At 35.4% G+C, this 21,855-nt stretch overlaps 1 protein-coding gene across 1 annotated transcript in view; it reads right to left on the minus strand.

The window, feature by feature from the left end:
* Positions 1-21,855, minus strand: part of LOC120542286 (cationic amino acid transporter 2-like) — a 101,370-nt gene that overhangs the window by 1,708 nt on the left and 77,807 nt on the right. The gene's annotated exons all lie outside the window — the stretch shown is intronic.

Here is a 21,855-nt window from a genome sequence, read left to right on the forward strand (position 1 = left end):
ATTGGATTTCCTTGTACAATAAGAGCTCATAAAAGAACATTTTAAACAATTTGTACTACATATTTTCCACTTATCGTCCATGCATATTGTCTAATGTTAACTTTAGAAGTAATCAGTTTTTAGTAACACTAGTAGATTTATTGTTGATTCATGCAGCCAGCTGTTCACATATAGTCGGCTTGTCTTACCTCTCAATTTAATGTACATTTTTTTTCTTTCAAAACACTAGAGATAAAACTGAAGCAGACTAGTTTCAATAACTGCTTGAGTTTCAGTCTAGGTACCAGTTTAATATTGACATTCTAAAGAAAACCAAAACAATTGGATACTCAAAAAATAGAAACAAGTTACTTTTTATAGAAATAGTTGTTAACCTTGGAAGGCTTCCTGTATGTAGAGACAAAAAAGTATAGACTCTGTTTTATATCTGTGGCATTTTTAAGACCTTCACCAGCATATTTTTATGATAAGTTTAGGATAGAGTAAGATTTAATGGGGGATAGTAGATATCTAATACAGAACATCAGTAAACAATATTAAAACAGGCATGAAACAAATCTCGTTACTTATGTTGTATAACCTGCATATCCAGTTGTGTCATCACAAGGCCCAAAACACATTTTTTGCTAAAATTAAAAAAAAAAAAAAATTCTGAAAAATCAGAGTATGTCTGTGAACCTCATGAGGAAAAGCTGATAGGAAGATGAAATAAGAAATCAGAGTAGTATATGTAGAGGAACTGCTTTCAAATAAGATTGAGGGTTTTAATTAATGATCACCTTTCTCTGTCATCCATTGGTCAAGTTCTTGTATGAAGTTTATTCCTGTTTGTGCAGTACTGGGTTTTTCTGAATTCTTTTCAATTCAGTACAGAGTAATGGGGATTGCGGAAGAGAGGTGAAAAAGAAATTGCAGGCAGGGTGACATGGGTGGTGAAGAGTGTCAGGAGTAAGTTGTGACAGTCAGGTATCAGCAAGAGTGAAAGGGAAGGTCTACACGACAGTAGTGAGACCATCTATGTTACATGGGTCGGAGACAGTGCCACTGACCAAAAAACAGGAGACAGAGCTGAATGTGGCAGAGTTAAAGATGTTAAGATTTGCATTGGGTGTGACGAGGATGGATAGGATTAGAAATGAGTACATTAGAGGGTCAGCTCTGGTTGGACGGTTTGGAGATAAAATCAGACGGGTGAGATTGTGTTGGTTTGAACATGTGCAGAGGAGAGATGCTGGGTATATTGGGAAAAGGATGTTAAGGGTAGAGCTGCCAGGACAGAGGAAAAGAGGAAGGCCTAAAAAAGGTTTATAGATGTTGTGAGAGAGACAGGTAGGTGATGGGTGTAACAGAGCAAGATGCAGAAGACAGGACTATATGGAAGAAGATGATCTGCTGTGGCAATACCTAATGGGAGCAGCCAAAAGAAGAAGAAGAAGAAATATTTTGCTTCCTGAACACTTTTGGGTGTATCTTATATATCTCAAAAATCAAATTTAAATTTTCCTATCATATATACTGTACCTTTATTGCACTTGCCTTTTTTTTCCTTTAATATTATAATCTATACTAATAAAAGGCAAAGCCCTCACTGACAGACTCACTCACTCACTCACCACTAATTCTCCAACTTCCCATGTAGGTGGAAGGCTGAAATTTGGCAGGCTAATTCCTTACAGCTTACTTACAAAAGTTAGGCAGGTTTCATTTTGAAATTCTACGCGTAACGGTTATAACTGGAACCTACTTTCATCCATATATACGGCCACAGCCATAGCCTGCAGCTCAGTCGCCATGTGAGGCGGAGTTGCGTCCCACATCATCACGCCTTCCATGTAATTGAGTGCCTGCCCATATAAGGTAAATATTCGTGGGTGAAGGACTGTGCTTTGCATATTCATAAGTGCAGCTACTGCAGAAACCTTCTGACGCTGAACAAGCCTTTGTACACATATCAATAGGAAAGCAAGGTGTAAAGCTTAAGTTTAAATTACGTTCATAGACACGCTGCCACTAAATATTCGCAGGCAAATCCACAACTTAATACCAGGAATGCCTGTTAAACATCTTAGATTCACGAATATCGATTTGGGTAGTGATCACTTCGATGAATGAAACCTGTTCAAAAAACGCATTACATAATTGAGAAAGCAGCAAAAGAATATGAAGCGAGTGACACATACAAGCATATTCATGAGTGCAGCTACTGCGGAAACAAAGAACGGTGTAAACCTAAAGTTTAAATTAAGTTCATAGACAGACTTCTGCTGGCGTTTGTCATGCCCATGACGAATACGATATTCGCGAGATACAAGTTTAATGAGAAGATGCAGGGTTTAAACGAGACTTTTGATCACTTTGTAACAGAGTTAAAATTGCTGTAACGGAGTTTAAATTGCTGGTATGCCAGGTCTGAGCTAATATTAAATAAAACCGTGGACATCGCGAGATCACACGAGATAGCACAAGCACAGCTGAGAAGTTTCAATGCATGTACTCTGAGCGGCTCACGTGAACTGACTTTGCAGGACTGGGAAAGGTTAAATTAAGTTCATAGACACGCTACCACTAAATATTCGCTGACAAATCCACAACTTAATACCGGGAATGCCTGTTAAACATCTTAGATTCACGAGTACCAATTTGGGTAGTGAACACTTCGATGAATGAAACCTGTTATCTTTACAACGGTTGACAAACACAGAATATAACTTGAACACAACACATCCTCCAAATACGAACCTGATTGAAAGAAATAATGATAATCAAATCCTTGATGACAGCAACACTCATAACAGTGACAAAACTATTACATTGACAATCATGTTACGTTATTTTTAAAATGTTTCCTTTTCTTTTTCATTACTTCTTTAACACACTACTTCTCCACTGCGAAGTGCGGGTATTTTGCTAGTTATACATATACAGTAGAACAACTACAATTGGATCATCTATAGTGATCTAAAAATTATTACAATGCAGCCCACATATACCAAGTACTGTTGATTCATTTGCAAATTTAAAGAGTTTTGTTGCATTAAAAAGAAAGGTCTTCTTTGTAAGCATTTGGTTCCAGGGCAGAAACATGTGGCATATAAACCACTTGTTGATTCAACAAAGATATGTGTGCCTCCTTTTTATATAAAATTTGGACTAATTAAATATTTCAGTTAAAGTGATTAACAAGGAAGGTGAAGGATTTCAATACTTGAGACCAATATTTCTATGAGTAACTAATGCCAAGATTAAGGAAGGTATTTTGTTGGTCCACAACAACAAGGATCTGCTACTGGGCTAGAGGAAAACACATGGAATGCATTCAAGAATTTTGTTTAGAATTTGCTTGGCAAATGTAGAGTACCAAACTGTGTATGTCTCATTGGTTAACAGTATGCTTCAAGCATCCTAAACCATGGCATGCAACATGTTGCTAAAGATTCACTTTCTCTTTGGGAACTTGGAATTCCTTCCTGCTAATCTTGGTGCATTCAGTGATGAAAGTGATGTTAGGCAAGATGAATTAATCTGTGCTAGCTAACTATTGTTAGACACTAAAAGAGCAAATGAAAATCAGCAGTAAAACTTTTTAGCTTTACCAAGTTAATGCATCATGTCTGCATTATGAAGCAATTAAACACACTAAGTCAATAAAAGTTAATTGTTTCCCCAAATTGCTACGTGATAGAGTCAATCAAAAATTATATTTATGTTCAGCTTGAAGCTGTCATAATCACCAAATGTTTTTTCGGAAACCAGAACCTTTGAAACAATTTGTTATCCAGTGTTTTCACTAGACTTCCACAAGAATAATTCACAGTATTGAACATATTTTAGGGACAATTTAGAATCACCAATGCACCTAACCTGTACCCCATGCAGACACGGGGAGAACATGCAAACGCCATACAGGGAGGACCCAGGATGCGAACCCGGGTCTCCTAGCTTCAAGGCAGCAGCTCTACCACTGCGCCACCGTGCCGCCCATGTGTTGTGTATAGTTCTTAAAAAATGTATATACTGTGTAGTTATTTTTGTATTACTGCTTAGCTATTGGTGATTAGAGTAGTTTTGTTTCTTTACAAACTTTAACTGAGTAATGTGTTGTTACTTTGAAAAACTCCAGCTTGCTGTCACAATTCTAAAACATACTGTATGATTGATTGTATACCAGGGTGAGAATGGGTATGTGCCTGAGAGTGTGCTTCAGTGGTTTATTGTGCTGTACAAAGTCAAATCCAGCCTTGCAGTGTGCATCTCAGTGGACGGACAGACAGCCAGACAGACAAACAGATGTCATCAGGGAAAAAATTGGCTAAAATTAACACGTACAGTGAAGACTCTGTCCTCCTGGACACAATCCCAGGCGGCAGCTAAGATGCTGGGCATCATGCAGAATGATAGCAAGTCAGGCCTTGTGCTTGACTTAGTAAATGACACTGAATAAGTAATTTTACCTGGTCTGTGAGCCTATTATTAGTAAGTAAAAGTCAATTATTATAATTCACATCTATATTTGTAAGCTACTTTGGAATTGTGTTCACTACAGACCCATGTCACACTAAACAGGAAAATACTGGTCACAAAATTGGTAGTTTATTTAATGAATAATGCTACAAGTTATATTTCATTGCTTCACTTCAAACTGTTCAAACATCACTGTTGAAGTAACATTTGTTTGACAGTTGAACTATACCGTATCTTATACATTTCAAAAAAACAAATTTACTTTGTTTAGTGCATTCCCTAAGAATATTTCATTATAATATCTTAAAGCTTACTCTTCCCATGAATGATTAGAAATACAGCTTTAATATAATTGTAAAGTTTCACCATAAGCTTTGTAACAGCAGTCCCCCCCATACTATTTAGGTTTATAGAATAAACAATGCCAAAAATACTTTTTAAAAGACATTGCATTTAGCTCTCCTTTTTGGATCTGTGTGTGCCTTATTCTCATAGAAACAGGAGGGAACAGATTAGAAACCAGAACAGAAACACCCACACAAACCCTTTAATGTGTGGACTGCACATGTGGAGCACATTTTACCAGTGTATGATGTATATCCTCATGTCTTCAAAAATTCTTCCTATCAGTAAGCTCTCATTATGATTTTCCATCTACAGGACTCACATGGTAAGGCCTGGCATGGACCAGGCTTTGGAATAGGAAAATGATACTAAAGTCACTTATTATTATTATTATTATTATTATTATTATTATTATTATTATTATTATTATATTTATATATATTTATATATATTATTATACAGTATATATAAAGGTGTCTCATTTTACCAACACCTTTATTGTGCTCGTAATAATTAGTACTTAAGGACACTTTAAAATCGTTTAATTTTTTTTGAATGACACTTCCTTATTCACCAGTACATATGAAATGCTGTTCTACTTGTTTTGATGTTTAGTTCTGGAAGACATCAAACTGTTTGGAGTTCCCCTTAGTTTTGGCTCTCTAAGTCTTAAGTACCCTCATTTCTAAGCTAATTTTGGGCTATATTTTGTGCAGGAGATTACACTGTTATGATAAAGAGTAAACCAATTAAGGTGTCTCCAGCAAAAATGATCAGAATGACTTTACAGTTGTGCATCCCACATCAACAGACTTCAGGGGTTCACCACCTAATGTGATATAAGGGGTCAAATTTACTCCTTTAAAATAGGAATCAGATATATAGCCATGTGGAGTGTGGCTTTATTCTATTTTGAGGATGCTAAACACATAATATTTTTGATATTTCATTCTATACTGGTGGTCATGGTCCTCTGAGCGCCACTCCCAAAAGCTTAAAAAAATTACAACTTTCAAACATAGGTTTTAGACTATTTCAAAGTCAGTGGATTATGAGTATGATCTTGCCTGTAGAAGAGGCCTGAGTTGCCTCGATAGCTTGCATATTGCTTTCTAGATAGCCAATAAAAGGTGTAATTTTGCTTGACTTCTCATTACATCCATAATGGCTAACATGGTACAACACCCTAGTAATGTTACAATTAAGAATATTTAGACTTTAAACATTTACATTGAAGCACACATTTTATTATTTTTTCAAATATATGACACAACTATTCTTGTTTTATATTATAAGGTTTTTAAACTCTTTTGGGACTCTCCCGGACGACACGCCAAAGAGCGTCCCAAAGCGTGATCACTGTGTCTGTGGAAGACAGCCTATCAGTTGCCGGGGCAACTGCAGATTCCCAGCCCTATAGCAGCTTGCCGCGAAAGCAAATCCAAAAAGATTGTGGTCGCACTATAAGCACCTGCCATCGATGGGTGAATCAGGGAACAATATTACTTGGCCACTATCCTGGCTAATAACCCTGCCTGATTGCTGTGTCTGTGTACAGGGGAGTGGTATATCCCGCTTTTTTGAATAAAAGCTGGTTTTGCTAAAGTACTGAGACTCAGCCTCGTGTTTTGAGGTGCAAGACAGGGACTCACACATCACTATACTTACTTTTGCCTCATGGAGTAAATCATTACATTTGTTATTAACATCCCGAATTAGGGTGGTTTATGCTAAAATAGATTATTTTTAAATATTGCAATCATTTTGTTCCATCTGTTATCATAAAATGAATTTCTAAGTTCAACCTGTAATTGAAGATGTGCTAATTGGGTTTAAATGTGAAGAAATTGGATAGTAAATATGTAAGTGGCTAAGCATAATGTGTGTGAGAGAATAAAAATAAGAATTAACATGAAAATAAAATGGCTTTTAACGAGAATTACCAGTTAAATGCATGTGAAATAACTTTTCTGTATTGCAAATTACAGTGGAACCTTGGTTTACGAACATCTCGGAACACGTACAAATCGGTTTACGACCAAAAAGTTTGACAAACTTTTGCATCTGTTCACGACCACAGACTTGGTATACGAACAAGCCAGTTTCCCTTTCGGTTTGTGCATGCCGATGATTTCTGCCCGTGTTCAGTCTCTCCCTGTGCAGCGAGAGAGACACACACGTGCGAGAGACAGACACACACACACAGGCATGCACAAGAGAGACAGACACACAAACGCGCGAGAGAGAGACAGACACACACACGCGCGAGAGAGAGACAGACACACACACATGCGAGAGAGAGAGACAGAGAGACGCGCACGCGAGCGACACACACACGAGTGAGAGAGAGAGAGACGGCTGGACGCATAAGGCCGAGAAGGCAGTTAAAGAATGCGCCAGGCTTGCTTTTAAAGAGACAGATCCGAGCATTGTTTTAACCTTGTTGTATTTAATAGACTTTTTTATTGGATTTAACCTCCACTTCACTTCTGTTTACAGCGATCGGTTCGTAGCGTACATTGTTGCAATGTTACTTTTCTTGGTGGTTTATTAAATTACTGTTTTTTCAAATGTTCATTTTTTTCCCTGTGCTTAAAACTCATTAAAAAAAAGTGTTTTAGCGAGTGGTTCGTAGAGCTATAGCGTGAATTCTTGCAATGTTAGTTTTCTCTGTTCAAGGTTTTCTCAGTGTTATTCAATGTTTTTACATTTAGTTTACTATTACGCTGTGCATTCTATGGTATACTTAACTATATTTTTGCCTAAAAATCTTAAAAAATATATTTACATACAGTTTGTGCGGTCCGGAACGGATTAATTGTATTTACATAAAATCCTATGTGGGAAATTACTTCGGTTCACGACCAAATTGGTTTACGACCAGAGTTTTGGAAAGAATTATGGTCGTGAACCGAGGTTCCACTGTATACATTTTTTAAGACACTTTTTAAAGACACTTTTCTGTTGGCAACTCCTTAAATTGCTGAGTAAGTGCTGGAGCTTATTATTTCTTAAAGTTAATCTTTTGCTTAATTTACAGGTTGAAAAAGAAGCAACTTCCAAGGCTGAACTCACTTATTCACAGAAAATTAATTTAATAAAGCAAGAGTATGAAGACAGAATTATAGGTAATGTTATGACACTGCCAATCTGTAGTCAGTATAAATTCATTTTAAAGGCTTATATGTTAAATTAAATTATGCCACAAGAACCAGGGGTGATAGTGGACTTTCTAGGTTTTACAGATGCATTTGCCTTTATCAGTTATTTTGCCAGATAAACTCATGAAATACATACTAGAGAAAAAATATTCTTGAGCTTGTCTTTTCTGGCAAATGTGCTATTTTTATGGCATAGTTTACTTGAACAAGGTCTAGAATTCCAGAAAGAAATTTGTAAAGATTTATGCAGACATGAAAAATGTGTTCATCCATTTTCAAAGTGCTTCTCCAATTCAGACTTCCATGAAGTCTGTGTGTCATAGTAACATGAAGCAGAAGGGAAGAACCAGTCCTGGATGGGACACAGTTGCGGACGCACATGTAGTCACTGGATCAAATTAGAGATACCAAGTAGCCTATAACAAGCCCATTATTGGGGTGTGGGAGGATAAAGTGGAGTACATGGACAGAGCTGGGACTCAAACCCAGGGCTCTTAACTATGGAGCAGCAACACCCCTGACGTCCCAAACTAAATCCAAACACTGTGTTACTTTTGCATTTTATTATAGAATTGATAACTGAAATTATCAAACCTTTTAAATTTTAATATTATTATTCCATTCCTAGTAAGATATTCATGTAGTTCAGTGCTGTTATTGAAGTGTATGTATGTAATTTATTGTAACAGTATGTGATTTTATTAATATATTTAAATATGTCAATATATATAATATTGATATTTTATCTTCTTAACAGAACTTAAAAAGTCAATAGAAAATGAAAAGGAGACTTTGACAGAATCTTTAAAGGAGGCACAGGTATGCATTTTATTGTAATTAAAACGTGTTGTTATTTGCATAATAAAAAGAATAAAGCTACAAATAATACAGTTGTGTCTTTTCAGTGAAGTTCTTTTGTACAGTTAGTAGATGCTGGACAATTGTTGGTTTAGAATGTTGCTTCTCTTCTGTTTTTTTCTACCAAATAGTTTTTGATTCAGGTTTGTAAAGTAAAATAAGGTAAATTTTTCGTGAAATATATGGATCACATGTGTGAAATTCATCTTCCTAGCATTCTTTGGTTATCATTCAGGCGAACCTCTAAATATACAGTTCTGCTTCCTTCACAAACACTAAATCCTGAAGTTAACTTCTATGCTTAGTATAAGTTGTTGAAAATCATGTATTGTCTTTTTTCATATATACCATACCTCTTGTGATACTGGTCAATGTTTCAATAGAAAATTGTATAGATTATGTTTTGCACAATGTCAGGTCCTTTTCAGTTATGATTTATCTTAAGTTTTACTATATTGTGTTAGTTTTCTTCAAGGATTGCTTATTTATCAAAATAATGCTTATTAAATACTTATTAATGTATCAAATAATAACCTAGGAAAGTATGCACAGAAATAAGAGAGCTCTCTACAGTAACCATTCCATGTCAAGAGCCTTTTTAGGATACTATTAGGGAATCATTTTGTTTCCTTCAGCTTGTTTGCTTTGAGAAAAATGTTGCTTTGTTGACCAGTCATGCAGTGGAGTGTGATGGATAATCATGTGTATGTCCTCATTTATCTTGCCTGCCAGCGTGCTCTTATCACCTTCATTTGCCTCCTTGCAGTGCCTGGTATGTGATAATGACCCTGTAAATATTTTCAGTGAACAAATTACACCAAAATTACTTTTTAAATATTGAATGACTTGCCAATGCCTCAGTACTGACCCTTTTTCAGTTATTGTTCTCAGGTTTTTCTGCCCAGCTATTTGTGTTAGGTCTACAAATGCAGTTTTTCATTCGCTTAGTTAGAACAGTAGAAATAAGCATTAAATATCATTATCCATTACAGAGTTTAAGGAAGCTCAAGGGGAAAAAACATTAGATTCAGAGATACCCACACTCAGTCGTACAAACGAGTTTTGAAAAGTACCCAGAGAAAACAAACAAAGATTTCAGTAGAATTTGCCATCACCAGACAGTCACTCACCAGACCAGGATTCAAATCCTGCATGGTTCATATATCTGGAGCTCTGGAGTAGCAGTGCCAACCACTGTACTCACGATGCATCTTAACATTGCCACTTCCAAGTTGAAAAAAGGATCCAAATTTGCAAAACGATCTGATTTATTTACCCTAATTTTTGAGTTTAAGTCAACTTACAATGAAGAGTTTTATTTTATTGAGATAAGTTGTTGGAAGTTATATTAGCCAATTATGTGAGTGTACAGAAAGTAGTCTGTCAAGCTGAAAGAACATAAATATGAAAAAGTCAGCATTGTTTCAGTACAAAATAATTGCCATATATTGGTTTTGTCACTACTTGAGATGAAAAAGTTTGACACACTTGGAAGACATGGCATGCAATCAAGCTTTCCTCAGAAACTCGTATGATGATTGATGTTAGTTTAGAACATCGGAAAATTTTTGACAACAACAGGCCATTCAGCCCAACAAACCCTCCAGTTCTAACCACCTAAATTTGCTAAACTAATAAGTTGAGATTTGAAGGTCCCTACTCATTACTACATTAACGTTGTGCCACTTTCTCTTTTGTATTACCAATAATGAACATTGTCATTTCATGGCACTCCAGGGCTGCCACTAGAGCAAACTTTGCAGGAGGCATCTTAAATTTTGATGGCATGGCAGGTAAAATGTTGCAAATGCCCAAGTGAAAGTGTACTTTCAGTTTTACTCCCAATACAAAGTGAAATAATAAAGAATACTTACTGTTGATTTGGTATAACAAAATCAGATTTTTATTAAATTCATGGACATTTCCTTATCCTATTAATAGCCTCTGCTCAAAAAAATAGTAATATGGTTGTTTTTTTTAATTCCTGTAATACACTCTACTTGACAGAGTCATATATCCTCAGGACAGCATATTTATAAAGTTTAATGCAGGATGAACATGTTATTTGTAGAATATCCACAACTGCTGTATTTAGGAAGCTCAGTTAAATAGTTAAACAAACAATAGAGAATTAAAGTGAAAATGTAATTGCCAGTAAAGCATTTTAAATGATAAGTGATATACAACTGAAAAATCAATGCAAAAATTGTTTGAAAATTAAAAAGACTGCTTTTTTATTTCTGCTTGTAGCATTTCAATAAGAAACAGAATTGAGATTGATGGGAACTAGATAGCCAGTGTTTTGAAGTAATCTGACCACTGACAAAGTACTACTGTTTTTAGGAGAAAAATGCAAATGGATTCAGTATCATTTGCAGAAATCGTGTCATTTTTTAGTTTACAAGTTATATGAATATTAATAATATGAAACTGTTCCAAACTGCAAGTAAGTGTTGTTTCATCTGAAACCCAACAAGAAAGAAAAATGAACTTCCTAATATCCATCCATTTTCCAACCCGCTGAACCTGAACACAGGGTCACGGGGGTCTACTGGAGCTAATCACAGCCAACACAGGGCACAAGGCAGGAACCAATCCTGGGCAGGGTGCCAACCCACCGCAGGACACACACAAACACACCCACACACCAAGCACACACTAGGGCCAATTTAGAATCGCCAACTTCCTAATATCTGAAGCTTAAATCTAAGTTATTATTGCTTGAATTAACAGTTTATTTTTCCATTTTTTTTTGTAGTATTTTTATTGTTATTTTATGAAATTATTCAGTATGAAATGACTTCTGTGAAAACAAAGGTGGATGTATGTAATATTTTACTGTTGCTGTTTTTTAATATCTATAGCAAAGAATTGATGAATTGACTGGGCAGCTTGAGAAGTTCAACACAATAAAACAGAGGGTTGAAGAATCCATACTGAAAAGAGACCTTCAAAGGAATATTGAGGTATATAACATGTTTCTTTTGTTCTTGACTGTCTCAAAGAAGCTTGTCATCAGTCACTCAGAAGTAGATTTAAGGACATAACTTAGCCATCAAACCAAAAAATGAAAATCCATTTTTATGTAAAACATTAAATTTATGTACTTTTAGTAAACTGTTTTTTTTTCCTGGAGTGAGTAAGTAGCCTGTCTACTTTCTGGTGACAAAAAAGGTCAACCTAATAGTTATAGTTTGTTTGATGTATTTGAAAAAGAAGGGTAGAATTAATTACAGCTAAATTAGTTTTAACGTATATCATATTTATCTGTATATTTGTGTAAAGATTTTTGTATTATATATATTGTACTATTGTATAGGGTGGTCCAGATCTAATTATGCAATTTTCATTACGCTATAACTTTTATTAAGTTTATTACGTAGAGAATTCAGAAAAAATTCTTATTGTTGCCGATAGATGGCAGCACCTGCCCTGCATTTTAAAATAGCGGCGGGAACTATTCATTTATTACAAGATATTTTGAACAATTCTTTTGTCTTGTATTGTTTTCCTGCATTGCATTGAAAGTTGCATAATTAGATTTGGACCACCCTGTATTATTATGTCGTTTTAGAAGAAAGAAAGTATAAATTTAACAAGGCCAGGGTGTTCCTACACATGTTCCTTGACTGGATCCTAATGCAGGTCTGGAAAAGTATAGAATAATTAATAACAGATTCACACAACCGAAGTGACGCAAAAGTGTTGAACATTTAAAAATGTTTGCATTAAAATAATGGAGAAATGGGATTCAGTCTGTCCTCAAACAAAAGGATTAGAAGCTGTGAACTTTAATTTACTTCAGGTAGTTTTCTGCACAGTGACCTTGAATTGAATTAAGCAGATTTTTAATGTTTCTTTGATTGTAAAGGATCTGAAAAACACAGTACCTTATGGTTTGTATTATTTACATAGTTTTTTATTTCACAGTTCTTGTTATTTGCTTGTTTTTTAAGATTTTTCTCCCATAATTACTTTCTAAATTAATCTTTTCTTCAAAGCAGCCACAATAAGCAGACACATGTACAAACAGTGGTTTTTAGTAAATCTTCAAGCAGAAAAACAACTGTATTAATTAAGCTTTTTACTAAAAACAGATGCTTTGTTTCATTGACACATTTACTAAAACAAAGCCAGAACCAAAAAGCAGAAAGTCCAATGATGACCTAACAACGTTAATACTGTGGTGAGAAGGTTAAATAAAAAATGTTCAGTCTTTTAACTTTTGTGATTACATGTTTGAATGCTGTCAATAGATTAAGGATATCTGATTTAAGAAATAAAAAGTGACAGACTGCATTTAAAGAAATAGAAATTAAGTTTTTAAGGGAGGTAAAGGTGCGTCTCTGAGTTCAGTACCATTTGCAGAAACAATGTCTTGTATGCATCTGCTGTGGTTCTCCCTCTCATGTGCTGAATGGCTGTAGGAGTTTTACCTAGTGCTTAGACTCTGTCATTTTTCTGGGCTTTTTTGCCTGTCCAATTCCTCAAGTATTTCAACATGGATATTAACATGGCCATTCCAAAGTTTTTCAGGTTTTGTTGATTAATCACTGCCATGTAAGCTCCATTTTTGTTCTCCTTCAGCTTTTTGACATATGATCACATTGTGTTAATGTTATTGTATGTTAATTGTGGTATTCATTGCTCTGAAAGGGCACCCTCAAACCCAAAATGCTCTCACTCCCATCTTTACCATTCAATTATGATTCAAAAGCAGTTATTGTCCATGTCAAACTTGATATTTGGCATTGTGACAAAATAATTCTAATTTGGAACTTGTCTGCCCAAAGAACTTTGTGGTATAAGACTTTCTACAACCATATAAACTCTGGTACATTTAAATTGTGTACTTATGTGCTTTCATTTTGCTTTATGTCTTTCCATGCTTGTCAAATTTATACCCTTTCTTTCCCATAGCTGATTTTAGCTTAAGATGTTTTTGGTCCCTTATTCCCAGTATCAGATTTGAGATGTGTTTCAGTCAGTCAGCACATGGTCTGAATTTGGTGAAAAGTTTAATTTTTAAGACTCATTTCAAATACCCTTTTAATAAGAAAGAACAAACTATACTAAGTTATTCATATGCCTGTAGATTTAGTGAATTATTATGTCACACGGCATCTGCAACAGGAAAAATGCTCAAGTTATACCCAGGCAGAAAAATGTAGAAGGGAAGATTAAAGGCAACATTTTGTCTGTGTAGCAATTCAAACATGATATCTCAAACCTTCTTTCTTATATTTATTGTTCTCCGCAATGAAATAACTGATACACAGTTTCAGTTTATTCATTTTATGTGTAATGTTTTGCCCATTGGGCAGTTTTTAATTATTAATTGTCATAATCACTTTCATTCATTTTCCGCAGCTTATCAGAGACCAGGTTGTGGGGACAACAGTCTTAGCAGTCAGGCCCATACAGCCCTTTCAGCAGGCACAGTTGTCAACACAAAATGTGGAATCCCAAGGCATTTCCAGGCTATCTTGGAGATATAATCATCCCAGCAGATCCTAGGTCTTCCCTGGGGTCTTCTTTAAGGGTGGTGGCCAGAAGGCCTCTATAGCAAATGCCCAATCAACCTCAATTGTCTCCTCTTGATGTGGAGGGTCAGTGGTTGTATTCTCAGCCTCTCCAGGATGTCTGTGCTTCTCACACCCTCTCTAAGTGAGAGCCCAGCAACCCTGCAAAGAAAGCTCATTTCGGCCACTTGTACCTGTGATCTTGTCCTTTTGCTCATTATTCTGAACTCATTACCCAAGGTGAGGGTAGAGACATAGATTGACTGGTTAATTGAGGGCTTTTCCTTCTAGCGTAGCTCCTTTTTCACCATTTCAGATCAGTATGTTGACTTTTAAAATCTTGAAATGTTAAGGGTGTGCATTATTTATGAATATCTTTTTATCACCTGAAAATTTTGGGCTAAATCAGCATGCACATTATACACAAATTTGCATTATATAAAAGACTTTATGGTATGTATTTAGCTTTCATTTATCTGATTTTGATTATTACTATTATGCACTTTTAATTATGTGTTTAGTAATCTGTTTGTTTTTTAGACTCATGGTGACCCTGGCCAGTTTTGGGGACAAGAACTTGAGAGTATGGTCTTTGTGACTGAAATGAAAAATGAACGGATACAGGAGCTCAACAGCAAATTAATTCATATGGACAATTTAGTAAGTACCATGACTGACTAAACTTTTTAAGACCAAGAAAGTACAAAACCTGTATATCTATAATTCACTGCTTTGTGTATGAGTGTGTTGTTCAATTGATTCATCTGTATATTTTATTGTTGAATTCCTTTAATGTATGTTACTGTATCAGGATTTGGACAGCACAATATAAGCATCATTTGAAAAAGGAATTTAACTTGAAAGGAAAAACATCACAGAGTCATACTAAAGTGATTGTCATTTAAAAGTATTTGCCAGATTTAAAAGAGATTGTCTAATTAGGATTTTTTAAATTAGTTTTCAGTAAAATTATAAAGAAGTCCAAAAGAGCTCCAAAGAGGCTAGAGTCACAAATTGCATAGGTAAAAGTTGCAAAAACTGCCTAGTTATTTCATGTACTAAGGGAACTAGATTCACACAATAATGACAACATATGCCAAACATGGACAAACAGCAAATAAAAAAACAGTGGTCCCAATTCAGAGCTCTCCTGCTATTACGAGAATGGACATTTCCATGAATAGTCACTAAATGTCACAAAAGTACATCCTTGAAAATGGCTGCAGAATTTGTAGATTCGCAAAGCTGGAGTTTTTGGCATTGTTACCCTGAAGACGTATAGCCTGGTATAAGAAACACAAAACCAAGATACCTGACCAGTTCACATGGTATAGAGTATATTGTATATGCTCTGATAAGTAATTCTTCACCACATTTTTTGCATCCAGATGGTTTTACATTTAAGTAAATTGTCATTCCTGTTACCAAATGTGGGATGTGTTGAGAAATAAATAATGGTACAGGCAGTTATCTCATGGTGTCATTAGGTCAAACCATTGCTCTGCATGGTCATATAATGTGTAAGGAATATGAGGCCATTTTGCAGGACAGTGTTTCCTCGTAATGTTCCCCTATTCTAAGATACTTCATAAGCACTTGGACAAACTCAAGTACCTTCCTTGGCCTCCGTAATCACCAGATCTAAACATCTTTATAAACATTTATAGGAAGTTGTAGAATATAGTTTGCAAGTAGATTTCACCTTTCGTCATCCCTTAAAGAACTGTAGGCTTCTCCTATCGAATACATTGTTGGATGTTCCTGTTATTTTGTCCTCCCATGTATGTATAACATAAGTTTTGATCTTTTGCATTCCTAATTTGAACAAATTGATAATGAAAGTGTGAATTTTAATAAACTTAAAGGAATATTTCACTCAGAAAATAGTAGTTTTTTATATGTTACTTAAGACTTATTTGGATCCGAGTGTATTCTGTTTTAATTCACCACAGTGTTTTCTGGTAACATATAAAAAACATAATTTTTGGGTGGAATTTTCCCTTAAATAATATATGATGATTTTTGCACTTTTATAAATTAGTTACATTCTAATATATTAATATGTATTTTTTATATTCATAGGCAGAAAGAAATCTTGAGTTGGAAGATAAATTAAACCACCTTTGCCAACAAAATGAGGATCTCACAAATCGGTTGGAGAGACAACACAATTTACTTAAGTATGAATACATGGTTATCTGTGTTATGATTATCAACTTTTGCTATTTTTTTTGTAAACTCCTCTGCATTTCCTATCAATCTGTATATGGATTATAAGGTTTTGAGATTCAGGGAATTGGGATTTAAGATTTAATTTTTTCTGGAATCTTTTATCTAGTTCCTTATTTAATTACATTCTATCACAAAGCTGTTTTATTCCCATTTGGGCTCCATTGTATTATTTCTGTTTCTGTTGTTTTCCTGGAAGTCTTTACCAGAATTCCCAGAGGCACGCTTGTTTGTGTTGTCAATTTTGCAACAATACAAAGATCACCCCAGTTTCGGGTTATCTGAGCAAAACGGATAAACCTTGTTTTATTGCACCAAAGGATCTAAATCTAAATCATATCCACCCTATTATTTTTGAATTCATTTTTCATTCGTATTCTGGCTTTGATGAAAGACTTCCTTGTCTTACTCTTCTGACCTGTTTTTTGACTTTTGATTCTGCTCGTCATTTACATTTCCTTTTTACTGTATGTAAACAATTAAATGAATTAAGCATATTGAATTTAACAAATAATCACTGCCCATTTAAAAAATAAACAGAGGGGGTGAATGATGGATGGGGTACCAGGTGGGAAAAACAGCACTTATGGTAAGCAGTGACTTGTCTTGGTCAGGAAATGTGATTCCAGATGTGGACCAGTAGAGCCTTCTGCAGTGATCTCATTGTGAAGCAAGTCCAGACATGGGAACGGGAGTTATGAAGCGAGTGTATTTACATATAGAAGAGAGGTTGGGGCAGAGTTTAGGGCAGGGACAGGTCCAGAAGACAGACACATAATTTCCTGTATTCTCTAGAAAACTTCAGCTGGTGTAATCTTTAATTCAGTCCCCCTGTTAACTTGGTCTTTCCCATCATTTCTGATTAATATAAGGGTGAGTGGTGCAGTGGTAAGTGCTGATGGTTTACAGCTTCGAAAGGCCAGGTTTTAAATTTGTGTGGCATTTATATGTACTTCCACTTGCCAGATATGAGTATTAATTAGTATTTAAAAAATGGCACAATTACTTGAGTAAACTATGCATGAGTGTGCCTTACAGTGATGGGACAGCCCATCCTGGCCTGTTTCTAAACTAGTGCCCAGTAATTCTACAATGTACCCTGACTTCTTACCACCCTGTATTGTAATGTTCAGAAAAATAATTGTTCAGCGTAAAAAAATTGAATAAAATGTGGCTTTGACATTATGATAGTACATGGGACTTAAAAATAAGCAGTACTTCAGGAACAGCTGACAGATAACACTTTGCAGGACACTTTTAAGTTGAGAATAGACTTTACTTCGGATGAATCTTCTGTGTTTGTGAAAAGAATGGCATGCTGTATCAGAAGCATGGAAATTATCCATTTCAGGCAGTTCAGGTTTGCAAATTACTTTGAGTTATACCCTTTGTATGTAATACAACTGCAGTGAACAGTGTGCACTGAAGAAATGTTCACCTGAGATAAGAGGGTGAGGTAAAACCTTCACATCTGATGCCATGGTCCTCTTTCAGCAAAGGTGGCTTTTCCAACTGATACCTTGAATGGTGGTTTAAGTGCTTTGGGTCATGTTTTTTAGTGAGAAAAGCTACAGAGACAGATTCTGGCCCTGTAAACTTGAATTGGATTAAGGGAATTTGAGAATGTCATCTTCTGTTAAGTATGAAGAAATCGTGACAGCAGCAGTGGTGGTAGTAGGTAGAGTTATATACGTAGAGTTATAATATTAGGTGGTGGAGCAGCACTAGCTAAGTCCTTGGATGAAACTCTTGATTTGCTTGGAAGCCTACATTTCCTTTCCACCAGGAATCACCATCATTTGTTCACAGGTTTTTTTTTTTGTGATGCAGGGTTCATCACTATTTTAGGGTGAGGAAATTGGCAATCCAGAAGAATCTTGAAGTAGCGTCATTGCTGCTGTATGTCTAGAGTAGACGCTTCTGCCAGGAAGTGCACCCGGCATATCCCACTTGATAGGGCAGAACCAGGATATGCTGGTATATTTCTGTGCTGGCCCCACAGCGTCTCCTTCCCAGATGTCGTAAACCTGGTGTTTCCTACTTAATCTCTTACCACCACAAGCCTCAGTAGGAAAAGTGAGAGGAAGTGAGCTGAGAAAGTATACAAAGCCACAAAACACATCATAAAATAAGCATGCTGATACTGTACTCTTTATTTGTGGAAAGGGAAGAATTGAGTACTTCTAATGAAAAAAAGCAATAATTAAGCACTATTCAAATATAACCTTTGGAGGAATGGAGGTTTGTGATATTGTGCATTGGGCTTCCTCTTCTGGACTATCAAATAAAGTGAATAAACGAATTGCAAGAGTCATGCATGATTTGTTTCAGTTGTATGTAGGAGTGCATAAAGTACGTTGATTAAACCTAGCGTTACGTGTGGTTTAAGGTAACACTTGTTAAACATTCTTTGCTCTGTTTTCAACTAATGTAATTTTATTTGATTCCAGAAAACTGACACAGGAGCACCACTTGCTGCAGCAGACTTTAGAAAAGGAGTCCCTGTCAAAGCAGAAGCTTCACTGTGAAAAGGAAGAACTCCTGTATAGGTTGATCAATGGAGATGCTACAGCCAACTGCCACCTCTCTAGCAAAAAGTGTTCTCCTCTACTTGCGTAGTTACCTACTCCCAATTACTCAAGTTGGAATCTTCAAAGGTTATGGTTAACACCTCAAAATCACTGTAAAAGTGTTAGTTTCATACTGTATTTCTGGGTTTATTATTCTGAAACAGAGTAATACATATTATCCAGTAGCACTGGAATTTGTGAAATATATAAATAAGGCAGAAAAGCCTCTCGATACCTCAAGTAAGCCCCAAATTGTTTGGCATTAACAATAACATTAAAGATGTTCATGATGTTCTTTTAATCTCTTACCACAAATACTAAATAATGTGATTTCCCAGCATGACTTGTTATTAAAGCAACATTTGTTGTACTTATTAATTACAATAGATACTGCAAAAACTACAGAAAAACGAAATATTTTTTTGTGGGTATGTGTATGTAATATTACGTATATAATATTTGCCATAGGTGAATTAGAAATCTGTCTCATTGCAGTTGGCATTTTGTAGTGAGCCAAGCTAGCTGGAATGGAAAGAAGAATAATTTCTCAAAAAAGCCAAGTAATTTTTAGACTTTTTGCAAAGAGCCCACGTAGCATCAGTTTTAAAACTAAATCATATAAAGCTTAACACACACAAAGCTTAAAGGTATTGGAATTATGTGTTAATATAGTACATTATTAAAGTATTAAATAGATAAATATAATTCCTTTATATTTTTATTAGTTAATCCCTTACACTACAGCTTTCTTAGAAGGCATACTGCACTGTCAGCTTTAAGATAAATTTATTTTTTTACACGTTTTTCTGTCACCACAGTTTTTGATGCGTTCAGCTTTTTACTTCTTTATAGATGTATAGCTGTTTGTTTATCTCGGCTTTATATATGACAGACATACATCTGGGGAGTCTTTGGCCCTCAACATATTTGCCTGGGATATCAACGGATTGATCTGCCCTTCTTATCTAGTAAACTATTATTTAATAAATCCTCTGTCTGTTCCTAGTTGGCATACCTTATTTTGGTAGTCAAGTACTGTATATACTCGTGTATAAGAAATCGATCATAAAATCAGACCCCAGCTAAATGCCCGCTCAAAAATGTGACACTTAATTTTTTTTTTTTACATCTTCTTGCCTCCTCCAATCTCGCACCAGTTTCTCAGACACATCGAATTTTGTTGCAGCAGCGCAGTTACCAACTTCTTTCGCCACTTCAACAACTTTTAATTTAAAACCAGCTTCATATTTTCTTCTGATTGAACGCTCCCTCGTAGATAAGGGATGCTCTTAAGATAAAGATGTATGAGGATTTGAGATACAAAAAACACAAAACAGTGCAAACACCGTTTCGGAATAGTGCAGGTATTACCGTGTGGTCACGTAGGCACAATACAGAGAAAAAAAAGGCAGTGTGCTCCATTATTACTCTCTCAGGTGGGCGTTAGCATATCATAATCTCTTGGACCAATAGAATGAGTTTTCCTCATTCGACTTTCCTCATACGACTGACATTATAAAATACTGGAAATTATACGGTAAAATCAAGTCCCAACTTATCCGCGGGAGAACTTAAACGCATGTATATACAGCATTTCTGTCATATACTGCATTTGGATTGTCTAAAGGTCAACAGGTCTATTTCTGGGCACTTCCAGCAGAATTTGTGATTTTGCTGCTTTGCATAATTCTCTTTTCCAATCTCTTTAGTGTTTACTATGCTATTCACCTAAGGTTTACTTCATTCTTTTACAACAGCCACAAACTAACACTTCTGTTGGTTCAATGATGTCTCTGTAATAAACTGACCGCAAGTGGCACGATTTTCTTGTATTGCTTGAGAAACATGAAATTCTCAGTTTTCCACTCAATTTTCTAATTTTTGAAAAGAGAATATTGTTGTTCCTTTAAGTTTTTCTCTTTACTTCAGTAGAAATATATGTTGAATTAATAGTGTTTCCAACTCTGGTTCCATTTCAGAAAGTGCTTCATTAGGACTTCCATCTATGATTTGTTGCTTTGAACAAATTATCTGCCACTAAACAAAGTATCATTTCATGTCCTATCTATGCTTTTTGTTATCGTCTATTGAAGCCGTTAACATGTTTTCAGCATACTGTTCTCCACTCTGCCCTGGGATTAAGAATATCTACATCTTTCATGGGCAATTTTAGACTCGGCCACATACTGTACCTTTTAGTTGAACAGTGATAAAGGTGACAAACTCCTGCCTGATGTTGGTTTGTGCAACATGTGGTGCTACAAAATGTGAACATACCTTAAGTAGTTCTAGAGTCACATCTGTACTTTCCTTGTGGTTTAAAGTGGCTGCAGGTTTCAGTTGCATAATGAGAATTAAATTATTGGTGATAAAGCACATATTGCTCAAGTGACATTTTTCAATTGATTTTAGTGATTTTGCTTGTCATGATTGTGAACCCTTAATTGTTCATTTTTGCCTTAAACAGACGCAATTGCTATTTTCAGCCCTGGTTTAATAAAATATTTAGAAAGAAAAAAGAAGAGAAAAAAGTGAAGGATTGAGAATTACTCATCCATTTTATGGTTCCAGTTATTTGGATGATATCCTTAGAAATTAAAATATTGCTGAGTTAAAAAAAAATAACAAGCAATGAAGTTAAAAAAAATCTGTTATTGGCAAGGACTTTTTTTTTTTTTTAATTAAGTAACTGGGTTGAAACAAACACCT

Source organism: Polypterus senegalus, chromosome 13 (genome assembly GCF_016835505.1).
Source record: "Polypterus senegalus isolate Bchr_013 chromosome 13, ASM1683550v1, whole genome shotgun sequence".
NCBI lineage: Eukaryota > Metazoa > Chordata > Cladistia > Polypteriformes > Polypteridae > Polypterus > Polypterus senegalus.